The 18,946-nt window shown below is 47.9% G+C and overlaps 1 protein-coding gene across 4 annotated transcripts in view; it reads left to right on the top strand.

The window, feature by feature from the left end:
• The first annotated feature begins 4,804 nt into the window (after nt 1-4,804).
• The window catches only part of LOC147099504 (carnitine O-palmitoyltransferase 1, liver isoform-like), a 117,291-nt gene continuing 103,149 nt past the window's right edge, over nt 4,805-18,946 (top strand). For 3 of the 4 annotated variants that reach the window (XM_085969701.1, XM_085969702.1, XM_085969698.1), the window contains exon 1: nt 4,805-4,866. The gene's annotated coding sequence lies outside the window, so the exon portion shown is untranslated. Of the gene's footprint in view, nt 4,867-8,027; nt 8,119-18,946 lie in introns of those variants that run through there. The other variant, XM_085969699.1, reaches the window with a different exon arrangement.

Raw genomic sequence — 18,946 nt, 5'->3', positions numbered from 1 at the left:
ATGTGGAGCATAAACGCCGGCATGGACTGGTTGGGCCGAATGGCTTGTTTCTGTGCTGTATATCCTATGTAATCTTATGTAATATCTCCTTATGTGGCTCGGTGTCAAATTTTGTTTGATAACGTCCTGTGACGCGCCCTGGGACGTTAAAGGCGCTATATAAATGCAAGTTGTTGTTGTTGTAGTAGAGAAACCCACCACAGCATCGCCAGCTTGGAAAACGCAAGTCCAGAGGCCTCACTTACCTTGGACTCAGAACCCGGAGGACTGAAGCAAAATGAACAGGTGAGTCGTAGTGTGACCGAAAAGCAGGACAAGAAAATGCAACAGAAAAACTCAGAGGTTCTCACTATCAGGAAAGACTGAACAGGCTAGGAGTCTTATCTCTAGAAAAGGGAAGATAGAGGTGACCTAATAGCAGTCTGATAAGATTATGAAAGGGGCTTGATAGGGTAGGCGTAGAGAAGAATGCTTCTAGTTGTGGGGGAGACCTGAACTAGGGGCCATAAATATAAGATAGTCACTAATAAATCTATTAAAGAATTTAGGAGGAAGTAATTTCCTCAGAGAGTGGTGATAATGTGGAACTCGCTACCACAGGGAGTGGTTGAGGAGAATAGCAGAGATGCATTTAAGGGGAAGCTAGATAAACACACGAGGGAGAAAGGAATAGAAGGTTATGTTGATAGAGTGAGATTAAGAGGGGCGGGAGGAGGCTTGTGTGGAGCATAAACACCAGCATAGACCTGTTGGGCCGAATGGCCTGTTTCTGTGCCGTACATTCTAGGTAATTCTATGTAAGAATCATGATGGAGATCGGCATGAGAGTCAGAGCAAGTAACTGACACAGCAAGTGCATGCACATGCAAGGCTTTTAACACATTAGGGGGGAGAAATTCAGTATCACTCCGTCTGGGGCGCTAACGTTTAAAAGTTGAAAAAATTAGCGGCAGGCGCTAATACTGTTCAACTTTTAAAAAAATTCGGGGTTTGCGCTCCAGGCAGGAAGTGGGCTGTGTAGCGCTGCTGCGTTGGAAGGCTCCTTCCCTCCTTTAAAGGGAAGGTGCCATCGCTGCCGGCTCTGCAAGGGGGAAAACTTACCTGGTCCCCGACGGCAGCCGTGATCCGGCCCGATCAGCCCGGTGCACTGCAGCCAGAGTGCCGGGCTGATCAAGCGCTGGCGAAGACGAATGAAAAAAAAAGATAAAGAGTGACATGAATCACTCATTCATGAAAGAAAGACTTATGAAATAATACTGAGCGGCCTGCGGGTGCGCTGTCCAGGGAGAGTATAAATACTCGGGCACGGGCCCAGCTTGCGCAGGACATTCTTAACAGGAACTAGTGAAGGACACAACTAGACCTCCATCTTGTAAAACAGTTGATTAAAGCTTTGTTTAACGCTTAGACCAAGTGCCTAGTAGTTTTCTTACGTCAAAGAGCATTTCACAATTTTTTTCACTTACCTCGCCTTCAATCATCCCCCCCCTCCGAAGTGCCCGGCCTCCCGATGAACGCCTCCTGCAGCTGTCGGTGTTTTCGGTTGGCGATGCTGCAGGGGGCAGAACCGAAGTTCGGGTCTGGTGAGCTCCCGGGGCGAGGCGCACAGCGATGACGTCACGATCTCCGGGCGAAGGAGATCGGGCGCAATGCCATGCCGCCACCGCAAACCTCCCGCCGAATACAGCGGGAGTCGATCTTCTCGCCGCGCCCGGTCGGTAAATGCTTAGCGCCCTGTTATCACGCCCCCCCCGGAGACGATAACGGGAGGCATTAAGGAGGCCAATTTCTAGCCCTATACATATAGACAGTGACGTAAGAAAACTACTCGGCACTTGGTCTAAGCGTGAAACAAAGCTTTAATCAACTGTTTTACAACATGAAGGTCTAGTTGTGTCCTTCACTAGTTCCTGTTAAGAATGTCCTATGCAAGCTGGGCCCGTGCCCGAGTATTTATCCTCTCCCTGGACAGCGCCACCCGTAGGCCGCTCAGTATTATTTCATAAGTCTTTCTTTCATACTGATTCATGTCAGACAGTACAGGAAGGAAATCTCACCGCCCATGTGTATAAATGGGTTTGCAATCAATCTTCCTTTTTTTGGATACAACGAAAGCAAAACACTGCGGATGCTGGAAATATGAAATAAAGGCAGAAAATGGCAGACACACTCAGCAGGTCAGGCAGCATCTATTGGGCGAGAGAAAGAGTTAACGTCGATGACCTTTCATCAGAACTAGAAGACGTTAGAGATGAACAGCTTTTCAACAATACAGAGCCAGGGAAAAGAAGGTTAAGGGAAGAACAAAAGGGAGAGGTTTGTGATAGGGTTGAGGGCAGGAGTGATTAAAGGACAAAAATGATAAAAATGCAAGCCAAATGGTGGTGATAATGAGACAAGTATGGAAATGAAAGACGGGTCCAGAGTAAATGTAAATGGTGACAGAATTTCCGAGAGAAAATAGGAGTTGTAGTTTAAATCTAAAGCTGTTAAACTCAATGTTAAGTCTGGAAGGCTGGAACCAACAACAACAAATTGCATTTATATAGCATCTTTAACATAGTAAAACCTCCCAAGGGCGCTTCACAGGAGTGTTGTCAAGCAAAATTTGACACCGAGACACATACGGACAGGTGACCAAAAGCTTGGTCAAAGCAATAGATTTTAAGGTGTCTCTTAAAGGAGGCAAGGTAGAGGGGTTTAGGGAGGGAATTCCAGAGCTTAGGGCCTAGACGGCTGAAGGAATGGCCGCCGATGGTGGAGTTGTTAAAATCAGGTATGCTCAAGTGGCCAGAATTGGAGGAGCGCAGAGATCTCTGAGTGATATAGAGTTGGAGGAGCTGACAGAGATAGAGAGGGGCGAGATCTTGGAGGAATTTGAAAACAATGATGAGAATTTTTAAAATCAAGGCGTTGCCGGATTGGGAGGCAATGTAGGTCAGCGAGCACAGGGAAGTGATGGTGCCTAGTAGAAAGATGAGGTACTGTTCCTCAAGCTTGCGTTGAGCTTTTCTTAGATCATAGATGAATCTCACTAGTAAGATTTTCCTAGTGTTGACAGCTCTGGATTAGATTCATGCAGTGATGAGATGACAAATGTAATTGTTCAGGGATTGTCATAATCGTATCATAAATAAACGTCTTATATATTAGGGTGACCGGACATCCCCGATTTCCAAGGACAGTCCCCGGATGAGTTACTGTGTCCCCGGGCAAACAATGTTCCTGGAAGAGTCCCCGGTTCACGATACTCGTCCCTGAATAGACTAGAGCTGTATTCATTGGAATATATACATATCATAATCGTATAGACATAATCACAGTTTCAGGTCGATGGACTGAACAGTGTTATTGTATTATTTAGTGTCAGCTGTGGCTCAGTGGGCAGCACCCTCGCCTCAAAGTCAGAAGGTTGTGGGTTCAAAGTCCCACTCCAGAGACTTGAGCACAAAAATCTAGGCCGACACTCCCAGTGCTGTATTGAGGGAGTACTGCACTGTCGGAGGTGCCGTCTTTCGGATGAGACGTTAAACCGAGGCTCTGTCTACTCTCTCAAGTGGACGTAAAAGATCCCACGGCACTATTTCGAAGAAGAGCAGGGGAGTTCTCCCCGGTGTCCTGGCCAATATTTATCCCTCAATCAACATCACTAAAACAGACTATCTGGTCATTATCATGTTGCTGTTTGTGGGATCTTGCTGTGCGCAAATTGGCTGCCGCGTTTCCTACATTACAACAGTGACGACACTTCAAAAGTACTTCATTGGCTGTAAAGCGCTTTGGGATGTCCGGTGATCGTGAAAGGTGCTATATAAATGCAAGTCTTTCTTTTTTCTTTTTATTTATAAACGGTGTCTGAATGTGCTTCAATAGTGTGACGTCACATCCTCAATAATTATATGCACATTTGTTTTTGCATTTGTAGTATATATGTACAAAATATAGGCTGCTAAAAAAAATGTTGCCTCGCTACTCTGTGCAAACTATATTTTCCGTCTTGGTGACTTTGCTGCGTTCCCACCCTGTGCGTGCCCGGATTCGGTTTTAGAAAAGATGGTCAGCCTATTGTATAGTGACACAAAAGCAAAATACTGCGGATGACGGAAATCTGAAATAAGAACAGGAAATTCTCAGCAGGTCGGGCAGCATCTGTGGAGAGAGAAACAGAGTTAACGTTTCAGGTCGGTGGCCTTTCGTCAGACGTAAAAGGTCCGGTGAAAGGCCACCGATCTGAAACATTAACTCGGTTTCTCTCTCCACAGATGCTGCCTGACCCGCTGAGTATTTCCAGCATTTTCTGTTTCTATATTACATATTGACTATGGACATAAATAATATAAAAAATGAGTAGAATTGGGAGTCATAGAAACATAGAAGATAGGAGCAGGAGTAGACCATTCGGCCCCTCGAGCCTGCTCCGCCATTCAATGAGATCATGGCTGATCATCCAAACTCAGTACCCTGTCCCTGCCTTCTCCCCATATCCCTTGATCCCTTTAGCCTTAAGAAATATATCTAACTCCTTCTTGAATATATTTAATGAATTGGCCTCAACTGCCTTGTGTGTCATTCCCCCAGTAATGTTTTTATTCTGCATGTGTAAAGGTGCAGTGCATGGCTCTTGGGACACTGCTCTGGTTAAGCCTCCCTTTCCATTCCATTCATCAGCAGCATTGTCTGGGGGTCGCTTACGCGTCACGTGACGTCAGGCACGTCTGACGTCGGGCACGCCTCCGCCCGATGACGCGGGAGTCAGCGCTGCTGCCTCAGGCGCGGATTGGTGGAGAGGGCGGCGGCGGCGGCGGGCGGCGGGCGGAGGGAGCGCGAGAAGGAGAAGGAGAGGCAGCGGAGCGTCGCCCCGGGCTGGTGAGTGAGTGACTGAGGGAGGGACTGAGTGCAGAGAGAGAGAGACAGGCACACACTTACTGTCATCGGCATCTGGCGCTGACTGAGTTATGGACTGATGGATTGAGGGGCGGGGTCACTGAAAGGGGAGGGGTCACTATAAGGGGGGAATCACTATAAGGGGCGGGGTCTCTTTAAGAAGGATAACAATAAGAGGAGGGGTCACTTTAAGGTGGATAACAATAAGGGGAGGGGTCACTTTAAGGAGGATAAGGGGAGGGGTCACTTAAAGGAGGATAACAAGGGGAGGGGTCACTAAGGAGGATAACAAGGGGAGGGGTCACTAAGGAGGATAACAATAAGGGGAGGGGTCACTTTAAGGAGTATAATAAGGAGGGGTCACTTTAAGGAGGATAACAATAAGGGGAGGGGTCACTAAGGAGGATAACAAGGGGAGGGGTCACTAAGGAGGATAATAAGGGGAGGGGTCACTTTAAGGAGGATAACAATAAGGGGAGGGGTCACTTTAAGGAGGATAACAATAAGGGGAGGGGTCACTTTAAGGAGGGTAACAATAAGGAGAGGGGTCACTAAGGAGGAAAACAATAAGGGGAGGGGTCACTTTAAGGGGGAATCACTAAGGGGAGGGGTCACTTTAAGGAGGATAACAAGGGGTGTCACTTTAAGGGGGAATCGGTCGTTATAAGGGGAGGGGTCTCTAAGGGGGATCACTATAAGGGAGGGCTCACTTTAAAAGGAGGAGTCACTTTAAGGGGTCACTATAAGGGGGATGGTCACTAAGGGGAGGGGACACTAAGGGGAGGGTCACTGTAAGGGGGATCACTATAAGGGGAGGGGTCACTTTAATGGGGATCACTATAAGGGGAGGGGTCACTATAAGAGAAGGGGTTATTTTAAGGGGGCTCACTTTTAGGGGGATCACTATAAGGGGCAGGGTCACTTTAAGGGGGCTCACTATAAGGGGAGGGGACACTATAGGGGGGGTTACTTTAAGGGGGCTCACTTTTAGGGGGATCACTATAAGGGGCAGGGTCACTTTAAGGGGGACCACTATAAGGGGAAGGGTCACTATAAGGGGAGGGATCACTTTAAGGAGGATCACTATAAGGGGAGGGGCCACTATAAGAGGGATCACTATAAGGGGAGGGGTCACTTTAAGGAGGATCACTATAAAGGGAGGGGACACTATAAGAGGGATCACTAAGGGGAGGGTCACTTTAAGGGGGAATCACTATAAAGGGAGGGGTCACTTTAAAGGGGGATCACTATAAGGGGAGGGGTCACTGCAGGGAGGGGTCACTTTAAGAGGCGGGTCACAGAATGAGGGGGGTCACTATAAGATGGGGGGGTGGTCACAGTGTGAGATCTGGGGTCACAGAGTGAAGTGAGGGAGGGGGAGGGTCACGGTGAGGATGGTCACGGGGAGGGGGTGGTCATGTGGAGTAACCCAGGACATCGCTGCAGGGGTTCCTCAGGACAGTGTTTTAGGTCCCACCATCTTCAGCTGCTTCATCAATGACCTTCCCTCCATCATAAGGTCAGAAATGGGGATGTTCACTGGTGAATGCACAGTGTTCAGTGCCATTCACAACTCCTCAGATAATGAAGCAGTCCTTGCCCACGCAGCAACACCTGGACAACGTTCAGGCTTGGGCTGATAAGTGGCAAGTAACATTCATGCCCCACAAGTGCCAGGCAATGACTATCTCCAACAGGTGAGAGTTTAATCACCGCCCCTTGACATTCAACGGCATTATCATCATCGATTCCCCCCACCATCAACATCCTGGGGTCACCATTGACCAGAAACTTAATTGGACTAGCTACATAAACACTGTGGCTAAAGAACAGGTCAGAAGCTGTGTATTCTGTGGCAAGTGACTCACCTCCTGACTCCCCAAAGCCTTTCCACTGTCTACAAGGCAGAAATCAGGAGTGTGATGGAATACTCTCCACTTGCCTTGATGAGTGCAGCTCCAACAACACTCAAGAAGCTTGACACTGTCCAGGATAAAGCAGCCCGCTTAATTGGCACCCCTTCCACCATCTTAAACATTCACTCCCTCCACCACTGGCGCACCGTGGCTACAGTGTGTACCATCTACAAGATGCACTGCAGCAACTCGCCAAGGCTTCTTTGACAGCACCTCCCAAACCTGCGACCTCTACCACCTAGAAGGACAAGGGCAGCAGGCGCCTGGGAACACCACCACCTCCAAGTTCCCCTCCAAGTCACACACCATCCTGACTTAGAAACATATCGCCGTTCTTTCATTGTCGTTGGGTCAAAATCCAGGAACTCCCTCCCTAACACCACTGTGGGAGTACCTTCACCACACGGACTGCAATGGTTCGAGAAGGCGGCTCACCACCTTCTCACGGGCAGTTAGGGATGGGCAATAAATGCTGGCCTTGCCAGCGACGCCCACATCCCATGAATGAATAAAAAAAGGGAGAGGTGTCAGGGTGATGGGTCACAGAGGGAGGGGAGGGGTCACAGAGTGAGGGAGAGGTGTCATAGAGATGTCACAGGGTGATGGATCACAGATTGAGGGAGAGTTCACAGGTTGAGGGAGGGGTCACGGGGAGACAGGTCACAGACTGAGGTATGGTTTTATGGGGAGATTGGTCAAAGACAGGGACAGGGATTCCAGAATCAGCGTGACATCATGGGGAGATGGGTCTCACGGACAGAGAGGGGTCAGGGAAACGGATCACAGACGAAGAGGGGTCATGGGGATATTAGTCACGGACAAAGAAGGGGGGGTCATGGGCTCATAGAATCAAAGAGGGATTGTGAGGCGTTGGGTGACAGACTAAGAGAGGGCTCGCAGACTTTAAGAGGGTTGGTGGAGAGACACGATCAGGGGATCCTGTGATAACAACCAAAGACAGAGGGATAATAGACAGATTGGTCATTGACTGAGGGCTTCACAGGGATGGAGAGATGAGTGACGGGAGACAAGTCACGGACCAGTGACAAGAGGGATGGGTCATAGACTGGGAGAAGTGATGGGGTGGGGGGCACACGTCACTGACTGAGGAGTGTTGCAGAGATGGGTCACAGAGGAGTGACAGGAAATGTGTCACAGACTGAGAGGGGGGTGACTCGGGAGATATGTCACAAACTGAGGGACAGGAGGTTGTGCCATCCATGAGGGAGGTAGATGAGGTTGTAGTGGAAAGGGATTTGGAGTAAGAAGGAACAGGCGGATAAATGCCTCTTGAGGAAGAGAGAGAAAAACCTTACAGGTGCGTTTCACAAGTTTGTATACATTCCAATAAGGAATTCAGGCGAAACTTCTTTACCCAGAGAGTGGTGAGAATGTGGAACTCGCTACCACAGGGAGTGGTTAAGGCAAAGAGCATAGATACATTCAAGGGGAAGCTAGATAAGCACATGAGGGAGAAAGGAATAGAAGGACATATTGATGGGGTGAGATGAAGAGAGGTGGGAGGAGGCTCGTGTGGAGCATAAACACTGGCATGGACCTAATACGATAGCAAAATACTGCGGATGCTGGAAATCCGAAATAACAACAGAAAACGCTGGAAAAACTCAGCAGGCCAGGCAACATCCGTAGAGAGAAACAGAGTTAACGTTTCAGGTCGAAACCCTTCTTCAGAACTCTTCTGAACTCTTCTGAAGAAGGTTTTCGACCTGAAACGTTAACTCTGTTTCCCTCTACGGATGTTAACTGGCCTGCTGAGTTTTTCCAGCGTTTACTGGCATGGACCTGTTGGGTCGAATGGCCTGTTTCTTTTTTTTTTATTCGTTCATGGGATGTGGGCATCGCTGGCATTTATTGCCCATCCCTAATTGTCCTTGAGAAGGTGGTGGTGAGCCGCCTTCTTGAGCCGCTGCAGTCCGTGTGGTGAAGGTACTCCCACAGTGCTGTTAGGGAGGGAGTTCCAGGATTTTGACCCAGCAATGATGAAGGATCGGCGATATACTTCCAAGTCAGGATGTTGTGTGACTTGGAGGGGAACTTGGAGGTGGTGGTGTTCCCATGCGCCTGCTGCCCTTGTCCTTCTCGGTGGTAGAGGTCGCTGGTTTGGGAGGTGCTGGCGAAGAAGCCTTGGCGAGTTGCTGCAGTGCATCTTGTAGATGGTACACGCTGCAGCCACGGTACGCCGGTGGTGGAGGGAGTGAATGTTTAAGGTGGTGGATGGGGTGCCGATCAAGCGGGCTACTTTGTCCTGGATGGTGTCGAGCTTCTTGAGTGTTGTTGGAGCTGCACTCATCCAGGCAAGTGGAGAGTATTCCATCACACTCCTTACTTGTGCCTTGTAGATGGTGGACAGGCTTTGGGGAGTCAGGAAGTGAGACACTCGCCGCAGAATACCCAGCCTCTGACCTGCTCTTGTTACCACAGTGTTTATGCGGCTGGTCCAGTTAAGTTTCTGGTCAATGCTGACCCCCCCAGGATATTGATTGTGGGGGATTTGGCGATGGTAAAGCCGTTGAATGTCAAGGGGAGGTGGTTAGACTCGCTTGTTGGAGAAAGTAATTTCCTGGCACTTGTGTGACGCGAATATTATCAGCCCAAGCCTGAATGTCGCCCAGGTCTTGCTGCATGTGGGCACGGGCTGCTTCATTATCTGAGGAGTTGCGACTGGCACTGAACACTGTGCAGTCATCAGCGTACATTCCCACTTCTGACATTATGTTGGAGGGAAGGTCATTGATGAAGCAGCTGAAGATGGTTGGGCCTAGGACACTGCCCTGAGGAACTCCTGCAGTGATGTCCTGGGGCTGTGATGATTGACCTCCAACAACCATCTTCCTTTGTGCTAGGTATGACTTTAGCCAGTAGAGAGTTTTCCTCCCGATTCCTGTGATGTAAATACTTTCTATATATCTGCAGATCAAAAAAAAATTCTGTCACTTAGGAGAGACGACAGATTGAAGAATACAATGTTATCGCTGGGTATATAGTAATGGTGGGTGTGAAATTTTCATACTGTGTCTGCTTGAACTATGAAAAACAGCTAGCAGTATGAATGCAATTTATTCTCTTCTAAACTTGGATTGTGCCTTCAGTGAATATGTTCATCTGCCTATTATAACTGGTGGCTATAACGTAATTTTTCCTTTTTTGCTACAGTTACTGCCAGAATGTCTAGTGGTGAGTTTTAGGCAGGCTCACATGGAAATAGGGTGTTTACATCCATCAGCCCAGCTCATGAGCACCACTATAGGTATAGATTGGGATGGAAAATGTAATTGAAGACAAAATTAAAACAATTAAAGGGGAGGAGTGTCACAATGGGAGGACAAAAATTCTGGATGACTTTGGAGCAAAGTTCTCTGTAAGCTGCGCTTTCTTCTGCAAGGCTGGTTTCTTTTAATGCATGGTCCCTTTAAATTTTGCCGCATGTGCGGTACTTACAATGTAAAAGCCAGTGAGCGGCCTGCGCGGGACCTTGCAGATGACTGGGCGGCTGCGCCCACACAGCTTAACGGGATAATTTCTTTGGAGAGCTTCAGAAAGCATTTAAACCTATTATCAGCCTTTGCCATGACTAAAGAGGTAGGTAGGGGACTTAGAGGCAAAAATGGAGGTAGGGGATACCCAGGCATGTGACAGACCAGACCAGCACTCAGCTCCCTGTTTGATGGCTGTCAAAGTAGAGGCGGTGCTGCAGGAGGTGGTTGCGAGCAAGGTTACTCTCTTTGAAGCTCCACTCTATCATCCCCTTGTGTCAGTTTGGCAGCGTGCCTTTGTCCTTGTAGCGGATGATTAAAATAACTCGGCCAAGCAGACCGTTGGTGCAGTAAACAAGCGTTTAACATGTCTGCTGATCCAGATCCTGAGAAGCCTGCTGCCTGTGGTCATTGCCAGCTAGGTGTGCCAGGGCCCATAAATAGCGGCAGAAACGGCTGCATCTTTGGCGGGTGCAGTGAGTCGGGCAGTGCTAGCTCTCGATAACCCTGGCATGCATTGGGCTGAAAGCATGACATAGAGCGATTGGGGTCCTTCTGAGGAAGCATCTTTACATTACTGCGAGTCAGTCATACTCTGGCAAGAGGAGCCTGCACCCGCACCAGTGGTCTGCTTGGCTGTGTTATTTTAAACTCTGCTTGTAGATAGGCACCGAATATCTCTTGCGCAGCCTGACTTGCCTGGCATCTCTCATCCATGGGCTTATACTCGCTGGAGTTTAGAAGAATGAGAGGGGATCTCATTGAAACTTATAAAATTCTAACAGGACTGGACAGACTAGATGCAGGAAGGATGTTCCCGATGGCCGGGGAGTCCAGAACCAGGGGTCACAGTCTAAGGATAAGGGGTAAACCATTTAGGACTGAGGTGAGGAAGAATTTCTTCACCCAGAGAGTGGTGAACCTGTGGAATTCTCTACCACAGAAGGCAGTTGAGGCCAATTCATTAAATATATTCAAGAAGGAGTTAGATATATTTCTTAAGGCTAAAGGGATCAAGGGATATGGAGAGAAGGCAGGGACAGGGTACTAAATTTGGATGATCAGCCATGATCTCATTAAATGGCGGAGCAGGCTCGAGGGGCCGAATGGCCTACTCCTGCTCCTATCTTCTATGTTTCTATATAATAGACCCTTTTCTTTCAGATGGGGGGGATTCCCATTGAGAAACCCGCAGCTACCAGTAGTAATCTTGGAGGGGGGGAGGAAATAATAATTCCCATCAGTTGACACAGCGGCTTATGACAAGCCAACCTCCGACAGGGGGAAAAGAAATCAAAAATGGTTAAGAAATGGCTAAAATACACTTAACCTTATATGGCTGCAGCCTTCCTGTGACCCCCCCAGGATACGCCCCCCAGGGGGGTATCTTGGAATCTCCTGCCCATTTGAGACCGGCACGTCTGCCATCCGTGATTCCTGTCACTGCAGAATGTGCTGAAATGCAAACCCTGGTGCCTTTCCGGTGTTGCGGGACTTCCGCTGATTTTTCCCATCCACCCATTGTAATCAGGTGGTAAAGGTGAGCACCATCTAGGCATCTATGTCTGTCATTGGTGGTGCTAGCAATTTGGGGGGGGGGAGGCGGATTGGTTGAGTATTACATGAAAAGTTTATTGCCCCAGAACTTCATTACAACAATTCCAAAGTACTTCATTGGCTGTGAAGCGCTTTGGGACGTTCTGAGCTCGTGAAAGGCACTATATAAATGCAAGTCTTTCTATAAAGTGCATTGATTAAAGTGTAAGTAGGACCCTGTTCCAACAAACCCCATAATAGTGAAAAATGGAATTCAATCTGGAGAAGTGTGAGGTAATGCATTTGGGGAGGGCTAACAAGGCAAGGGAATACACTATAAATGGTAGGACATTGAGAAGTGCAGAAGATCAGACCTTGGAGTGCAGCATGTCCACAGATCCCTGAAGGTAGCAGGACAGGTAACTAAGGTGGTTAAGAAGGCATACAAGATACTTGCCTTTATTAGCCGAGGCATAGAATAGAAGAGCAGGGGGGGTTATGCTTGAACTGTATAAAACACTAGTTAGGCCGCAGCTAGAATACTGCGTGCAGTTCTGGTCACCACATTACAGGAAAGATGTGATTGCACTAGAGGGGGTGCAGAGGAGATTTACGAGGATGTTGCCTGGGCTGGGGAATTTTAGCTATGAGGAAAGATTGGATAGGCTGGGGTTGTTTTCTTTGGAACAGAGGAGGCTGAGGGGAGACCTAATTGAGGTGTCTAAAATTATGAGGGGCCTAGATAGAGTGGAAGGGTCAATAATCAGGGGACATAGATTTAAAGTACGATAGCAAGACCTTTTTTGTCTCTTTTTTACTTCTTTTGTTTCTTTTATTCTTTTGTCCGATCGCAGCCCTGCCTCCGATCTATCTTTTCTTTCCAGTTTTGAAGAAGGGTTCGACCCGAAACGTCAACTCAAATTTCTGTCCACGGATGTTGCCTGACCTGCTGAGTTTTTCCAGTATTTTCTGTTGTTATTATAGATTTAAAGTAATTGGTCGGAGGTTTAGAGGGGATTTGAGGAGAATTTATTTCACCCAGAGGGTGGCGGGGGTCTGGAACTCACTGCCTGAAAGGGTGGTAGAGGCAGAGACCCTCATCACATTTAAAAAGTACTTGGATATGCACTCAAAGTGCCGTAACCCACAGGGCTACGGACCAAGAGCTGGAAAGTGGGATTAGGCTGGAGAGCTCTTTGTCGGCCGGTGCGGACACGATGGGCCGAATGGCCTCCTTCTGTGCTGTAAATTTCTATGGTGCTATGAAATCGGGCAGCACGGTGGCATAGTGGTTAGCACCGTTGCCTCACAGCGCCAGGGACCTGGGTTCGAATCCGGCCTTGGGTGACTGTCTGTGTGGTGTTTGCACATTCTCCCCGTGTTTGCGTGGGTTTCCTCCGGGTGCTCCGGTTTCCTCCCACAGTCCAAAGATGTGTGGGTTAGGTTGATTGGCTATGATAAACCTGACCCTTAGTGTTAGGGGGATTAAATACATGGGGTTATGGGGATAGGTTGGGGTAGGGGTTACAGGGATCGGGTGGGATATGTGTCGGTGCAGGCTCGATGGGCCAAAATGGCCTCTGTCTGCACTGTGAGGTTTCTGTGAAATGTCAGAATTACCGAACAGCCTGGACACCTCAACTGGCTGCCCAGCTCCCTGAATTGTGATGCTTCTGTAGGTTTCTTCCATCTGTTTCTCCATTGATCAGCATTTTAATTTGAATTAAATTAAATCAATTGACATTGCACTGCCAGTCACAGCTGGTCCTCCAGTCAATATGAGTGCAATCTACTCCCTGACACTTGAATTCTGACTCTAATTTAAATAGTGCTGGTGAACCATGTGCTGGCTGTAAGATCAGCTGGTCACAGTACCAGCTAATAACCTCCTTCAAGGAGAAAGACAGAGCACCAGCACTTTGAAACACTCTTCTGTTTAAAACGAAGGCGCTGTTAAGTGGAGAGACTGGCAAAGCCTTTCGGAGCATCAGAACGCGGGTGGACAAACTACCTTCTCGTACAGTAAGTAGTGACACTGCCGGTGCTGCTAAATTTTACATCAATTGAATGAATTCTGGCTCGGACCACTCTGGTCGGCTCCATCTGTTGTGAATTGATGTGCAAAATAAGCCCCTGATCAACATTGGAGTGTCACAGTGACTTGGAGGAGGAAAGGGTCAGAGAAAGGTGACCGTGAGATGGATGCGCACTGAGATGTGTGTCTGGGTTTATCATGTTGTACTCGAGGTATACAGTGTGCTTGCGGATAGTTAGGGACCTGGAGTGTGATTTCAGCTAAAATACTAGAATCATACAGCACAGAAGGAAGCCATTTGGTTCATCGTGCCTGTGCCGGCTCTTTGAAAGAGTTATCCAGTTACAGTAGTTCCAATCCCCTGCTCTTCCCTGTAGCCCTGCAAATCTTCCTTTTCAGGCATATATCCAGTTCCCTTTTGAAAGTTACTATTGAATCTGTGTCCTGTGGCTACCGACCCTTCTGCCACTGGAAACAGTTTCTCCTTATTTACTCTATTTAAACCATTCATAATTTTGAAGAGCCTCTATTAAATCACGCCTTAACCTTCTCTGCTCTAAGAAGAACAATCCCAGCTTCTCTGTCTCTCCACATAACTGAAGTCCCTCATTCCTGGTATCATTCCAGTCAAACTTCCCTGCACCCTCTCAAAGGCCTTGACATCCTCTCTAATTCTGGTGCCCCGCATTTGGACACAATCTTCCAGCTCAGGCCTAACCACTTATTATAAAGGTTTAGCATAACTTCCTTGCTTTTGTACTCAATGCCTTCAATTATAAAGCCCAGGGTCCTGTATGCTTTTTTTTAACAGCCTTCTGAACCTGTCCTTAAAGGGTAGGCCATTTAGGACAGAAATGAGGAGGAATTTCTTCACCCAGAGAGTGGTGAACCTGTGGAATTCTCTACCACAGAAGGCAGTGGAGGCCAATTCATTAAATATATTCAAGAAGGAGTTGGATATATTTCTTAAGGCTAAAGGGATCAAGGGATATGGGGAGAAGGCAGGGACAGGGTACTGAATTTGGATGATCAGCCATGATCTCATTGAGTGGCGGAGCAGGCTCGAGGGGCCGAATGGCCTACTCCTGCTCCTATCTTCTATGTTTCTATGTCCTGGCACCTTCAAAGATTTGTTTTTGTGAACCCCCCGGGTCTCTTTGTTCCTGCACCCCCTTTAAAATTGTACCATTTAGTTTATATTGCCTCTCCTCATTCTTCCTACCAAAATGCTTCACTTTACCCTTCTCTGCTTTAAATTTCATCTGCCGTGTGTCTGCGCATTTCACCAATCTGTCTACATCCTCCTGAAGTCTGCTACTATCCTCCTCACTGTTCACTACAAGTTTTGTGTCATCTGCAAACTTTGAAATGATGCCCTGTATACCCAAGTCCAGGTCATTAATATACGTCAAAAAGAGCAGTGGTCCCAATACTGACCCATGGAAGCACCAGTTGCACACTTCCCTCCAGTCTGAAAAACACCCGTTCACCACTACTCTCTGGTTTCTGTCTCTTAGCCAATTTGGAGCCACGCTGCCACTGCCCGTTAATCCCATGGGCTTCATGTTTGCTAACAAGTCTTATTATGTGGCACTTTACCAAATGCCTTTTACACAATGTTGAGGTTATCAGCATACCTGCTGCAGCTTAAACACGAAATGTCGTGTGCTCAAGTCTCACTCCAGAGACTTGAGCAAATCACTCAGGACGTCTCAAAGCGCTTTACAGCCAATTAAGTACTTTTTTTCCCCGAAGTGTAGTCCCTGTTGTAGTGTAGGAAACATGGCAACCAATTTGCACACAGCAAGCTCCCACAAACAGCAGTGAAATAAATGACCAGATTGTCTGTTTTAGGGATAAATATTGGCCAGGACACTGGGGAGAACTCCCCCGCTCGTCTTCGAAATTGTGCCATGGGATCTTTTACGCCCACCTGAGAGGGGCTTCGGGTTAAAGTCTCATCGGAAAGATGGCACCTCCGACAACGCAGCACTCCCTCACTACTGCACTGAAGTGTCAGATTAGATTATGTTCTCAAATCCCTGGAGTAGGACTTGAACCCACAACATTTTGACTTGGAGGCAAGAGTGCTGCCCACTGAGCCAAGGCTAATAACCAAAATGAAATCTTGCCTAGTTGGTCCTTGCCTAAATATCGAATTCAGTTTCACAATTTGCCGTGGTACGATTTGAACTTGCGGGGCTGGATTTTGATTCTGGAGGCGTGTAGGAGGCGGGACTACAACTTTCGGGGTTGTAGTCCCGCCTCCATCGAGTTGTGGCCAACCCACGCGATTTTCCCTTGATTGACCTTGTTGAGCCCGCCCAGCGGGCCAATTAAGGGCCACCCGGCAACAGGTGGCGTCACAGATTGACATTTCATCTGTCAAGAGCTTTTGACAGATGAAATATCAGCGTTTGACAGCTGTTTGAAGCTGTCAAACACTGACAATCTGTACTCCAAGTTAATTCCTTCCTCTCAGGCTGGTTTAGAGGTCTCTCCAGAACAGAAAGCTGTATGCTGCAACTTTTGACAGCTCGTGGCCATTCTGCTTTCTGTGCCGGTGAGATGAGGGACTCCCGAGACCTGAAGGAAGGAAGGCTGTAAAGGTAAGTAAAGGTAATTAAACTTCTTTAAACACTTTACACACACCAAACACACTTACCTCTGCACTCATGCACCCATCACTCACCTGAACACCGGACATCTCGACCCCTCCAAGTCCTTCAGCCCGACGGTCCGCCTCGCTAACTTGGTGTGGTTTGGAGCCGTCGGGAATCCCACACTTCAGGAATAAAAATAGGGATCAGGCTAAAAACTGCCTGTTAACTACCTGTTAACAGGCAGTTAATTGGCACGAATCCCCTTCCTGCCTCGGGGAGGCGGCTCCCAGCACAGGTCGGGTACCCGTCTCCTTTGAAACTGGCATGGAGGCGGGTTGCGGGCGGGATGGGTTCGTGCCCCCCGATTTCGAGATTTTAACCCCCCACACGCCTCCAATCCCACCTCCACGGCCCAATGAAAATCCTGCCCATGATCTTTGTGTTGCTAGTCCAGTATCCCTAGCCTACGACGCCTATTGGAGAGGGCGCTGAGCCAGGCTCTGTTGGTGGGTGAGGGGCGCGTTCCGGTTGAACCTCTTTCACAGGGCTAGTTATAGGCATGTGTAGTGGGCTGATTGTTTGGCGTATCATGAATTGCTTGATTGTTAGGGTTGTGAGATTGAATATTCGGGATGCCTGTTACTCAGACATATTTCCTATAGTTTGGCAGGAACTTGTCTGCTGCTGGCACTGTGGTTTGATGGGGTGTTGAATGAAGCAAAGTGCGAGGGAGATGACATTGGCACTAAGGAGTGGAAAATATCCTGATTTTGAGAGTGTTTGCAACTGGAGCCCTTTTACAAAACAAAGATATACAAAGCTTGTTCATTTTTGAATTGTGAGCACAAATTGCTTTTTGAGCCCTAACTTCTTCGGCATTGTTGAGTTTCTGTAGTGCTGTGTTAACACTAGCACTGATGCTTCTCTCTAACCTATCTAATTCAAATAGTCTATCCACATGGACACAGGTTAATCGCTTCATTATTTTAAAGACCCCTCAAATGTATGCTTTTCTAAAGTGAAACAGACCCAGCTCTCTAAACCAATTGTGGTAACTAAGGACTTTCAAGCTAGACATCAGTCTAGTACAGGAAACTCTCGATTTACCGGCATCCAAACAACCGGAAATCTCGGTTAACCGGCAAAATTCAGGAGTAGGTTCAGTTAAGTTTTTTTCTTCATATTAGTGGCCGTTTCTTGATTCTTGGCTGTGTAATCGGAGGTTCCTGCACGTGTTGCTACGGACGCTTGGTCTGAGGCCGGGCTTCTTGCACCTGTTGCTAAGCAACAGGGAAGCCTGGATTTGTTGCTGTGTACGGAGCTCTCGTACCTTTTAACTATACCTCTCTGTAATCCGGACTTTTTGATAAACCGGCGCCACGCCGGTCCCGTCGGTGCCGGATAATAAAGAGTTTCCTGTAGTATTTATCTGAACCTTTTCCAGGGCTTCTATAATCACCCACTGTGTGAGGGGACCAAAACTGGAAACAATATTACAGACGAGGCCTAACCAAGGTCTTGTATCAGAACGATACAGTGCTTTTTGTTTTGGATCATCCTAGCAATGCATTCTAATACTCGTAATTGCTTTTGCTGCAGCCTTGTGGCACTGGTTGTGAACCTTTAGAGATTCATGTACTGTAACGCCTCGGTCCTTTTCCCGCTCAACAGCTTTTAGTTCGGAAACCCTGCATGGTATATACATGCTTGGCATTATAGCCCTACCCTCATTCAGTAAATGACATCTGCCAGATGCAGTTGCATTTCCCCCCATCGCATCTGATTGTCGTCATCCATGGCCCTGACACGCGCACAAATCTTTGTACAGGAAACTCTTTTTTTATCCGGCACCGACGGGACCGGCGTGGTGCCGGTTTATCAAAAAGTCCGGATTACAGAGAGGTATAGTTAAAAGGTACGAGAGCCCCGTACACAGCAACAAATCCAGGCTTCCCTGTTGCTTAGCAACAGGTGCAGGAACCCAGGCCACAGACCAAGCGTCCCTGTTGCTTAGCAACAAGTGCAGGAACCCCGGTTACACAGCCACAGATCCAGGAACGGCCACTAATATGAAGTAAAACTTACCTGAACCTACTCCTGAATTTTGCCGGTTAAGAGATTTCCGGTTATTTAGGTGCCGGTAAATCGAGAGTTTCCTGTATGATCCGTGAGCTTACGGACAGTTGCCCCCAACGCCATTATTAATAAAGATTGTGAAGAGCAATGGATCCAAGATCAATTCCTGCGGGACAGCAAAGAGCAAGTTATTATCTAAATGGAGAGAAACTGCAAAGTGCTACAGTACAAAGGGATCTGGGGGTCCTGGTGCATGAAACACAAAAAGTTAGTATGCAGGTGCAGCAGGTGATCAGGAAGGCCAATGGAATCTTGGCTTTTATTGCAAGGGGGATGGAGTATAAAAGCAGGGAAGTCTTGCTTCAGTTATACAGGGTATTGGTGAGGCCACACCTGGAATAC

The sequence above is a fragment of the Somniosus microcephalus genome, chromosome 28, assembly GCF_052327205.1.
Source record: "Somniosus microcephalus isolate GS21.2 chromosome 28, FLI_Smic_1.0, whole genome shotgun sequence".
NCBI lineage: Eukaryota > Metazoa > Chordata > Chondrichthyes > Squaliformes > Somniosidae > Somniosus > Somniosus microcephalus.
Note: the sequence above shows the minus strand (reverse complement) of the source record. Positions and strands in the feature narration are given on the sequence as shown.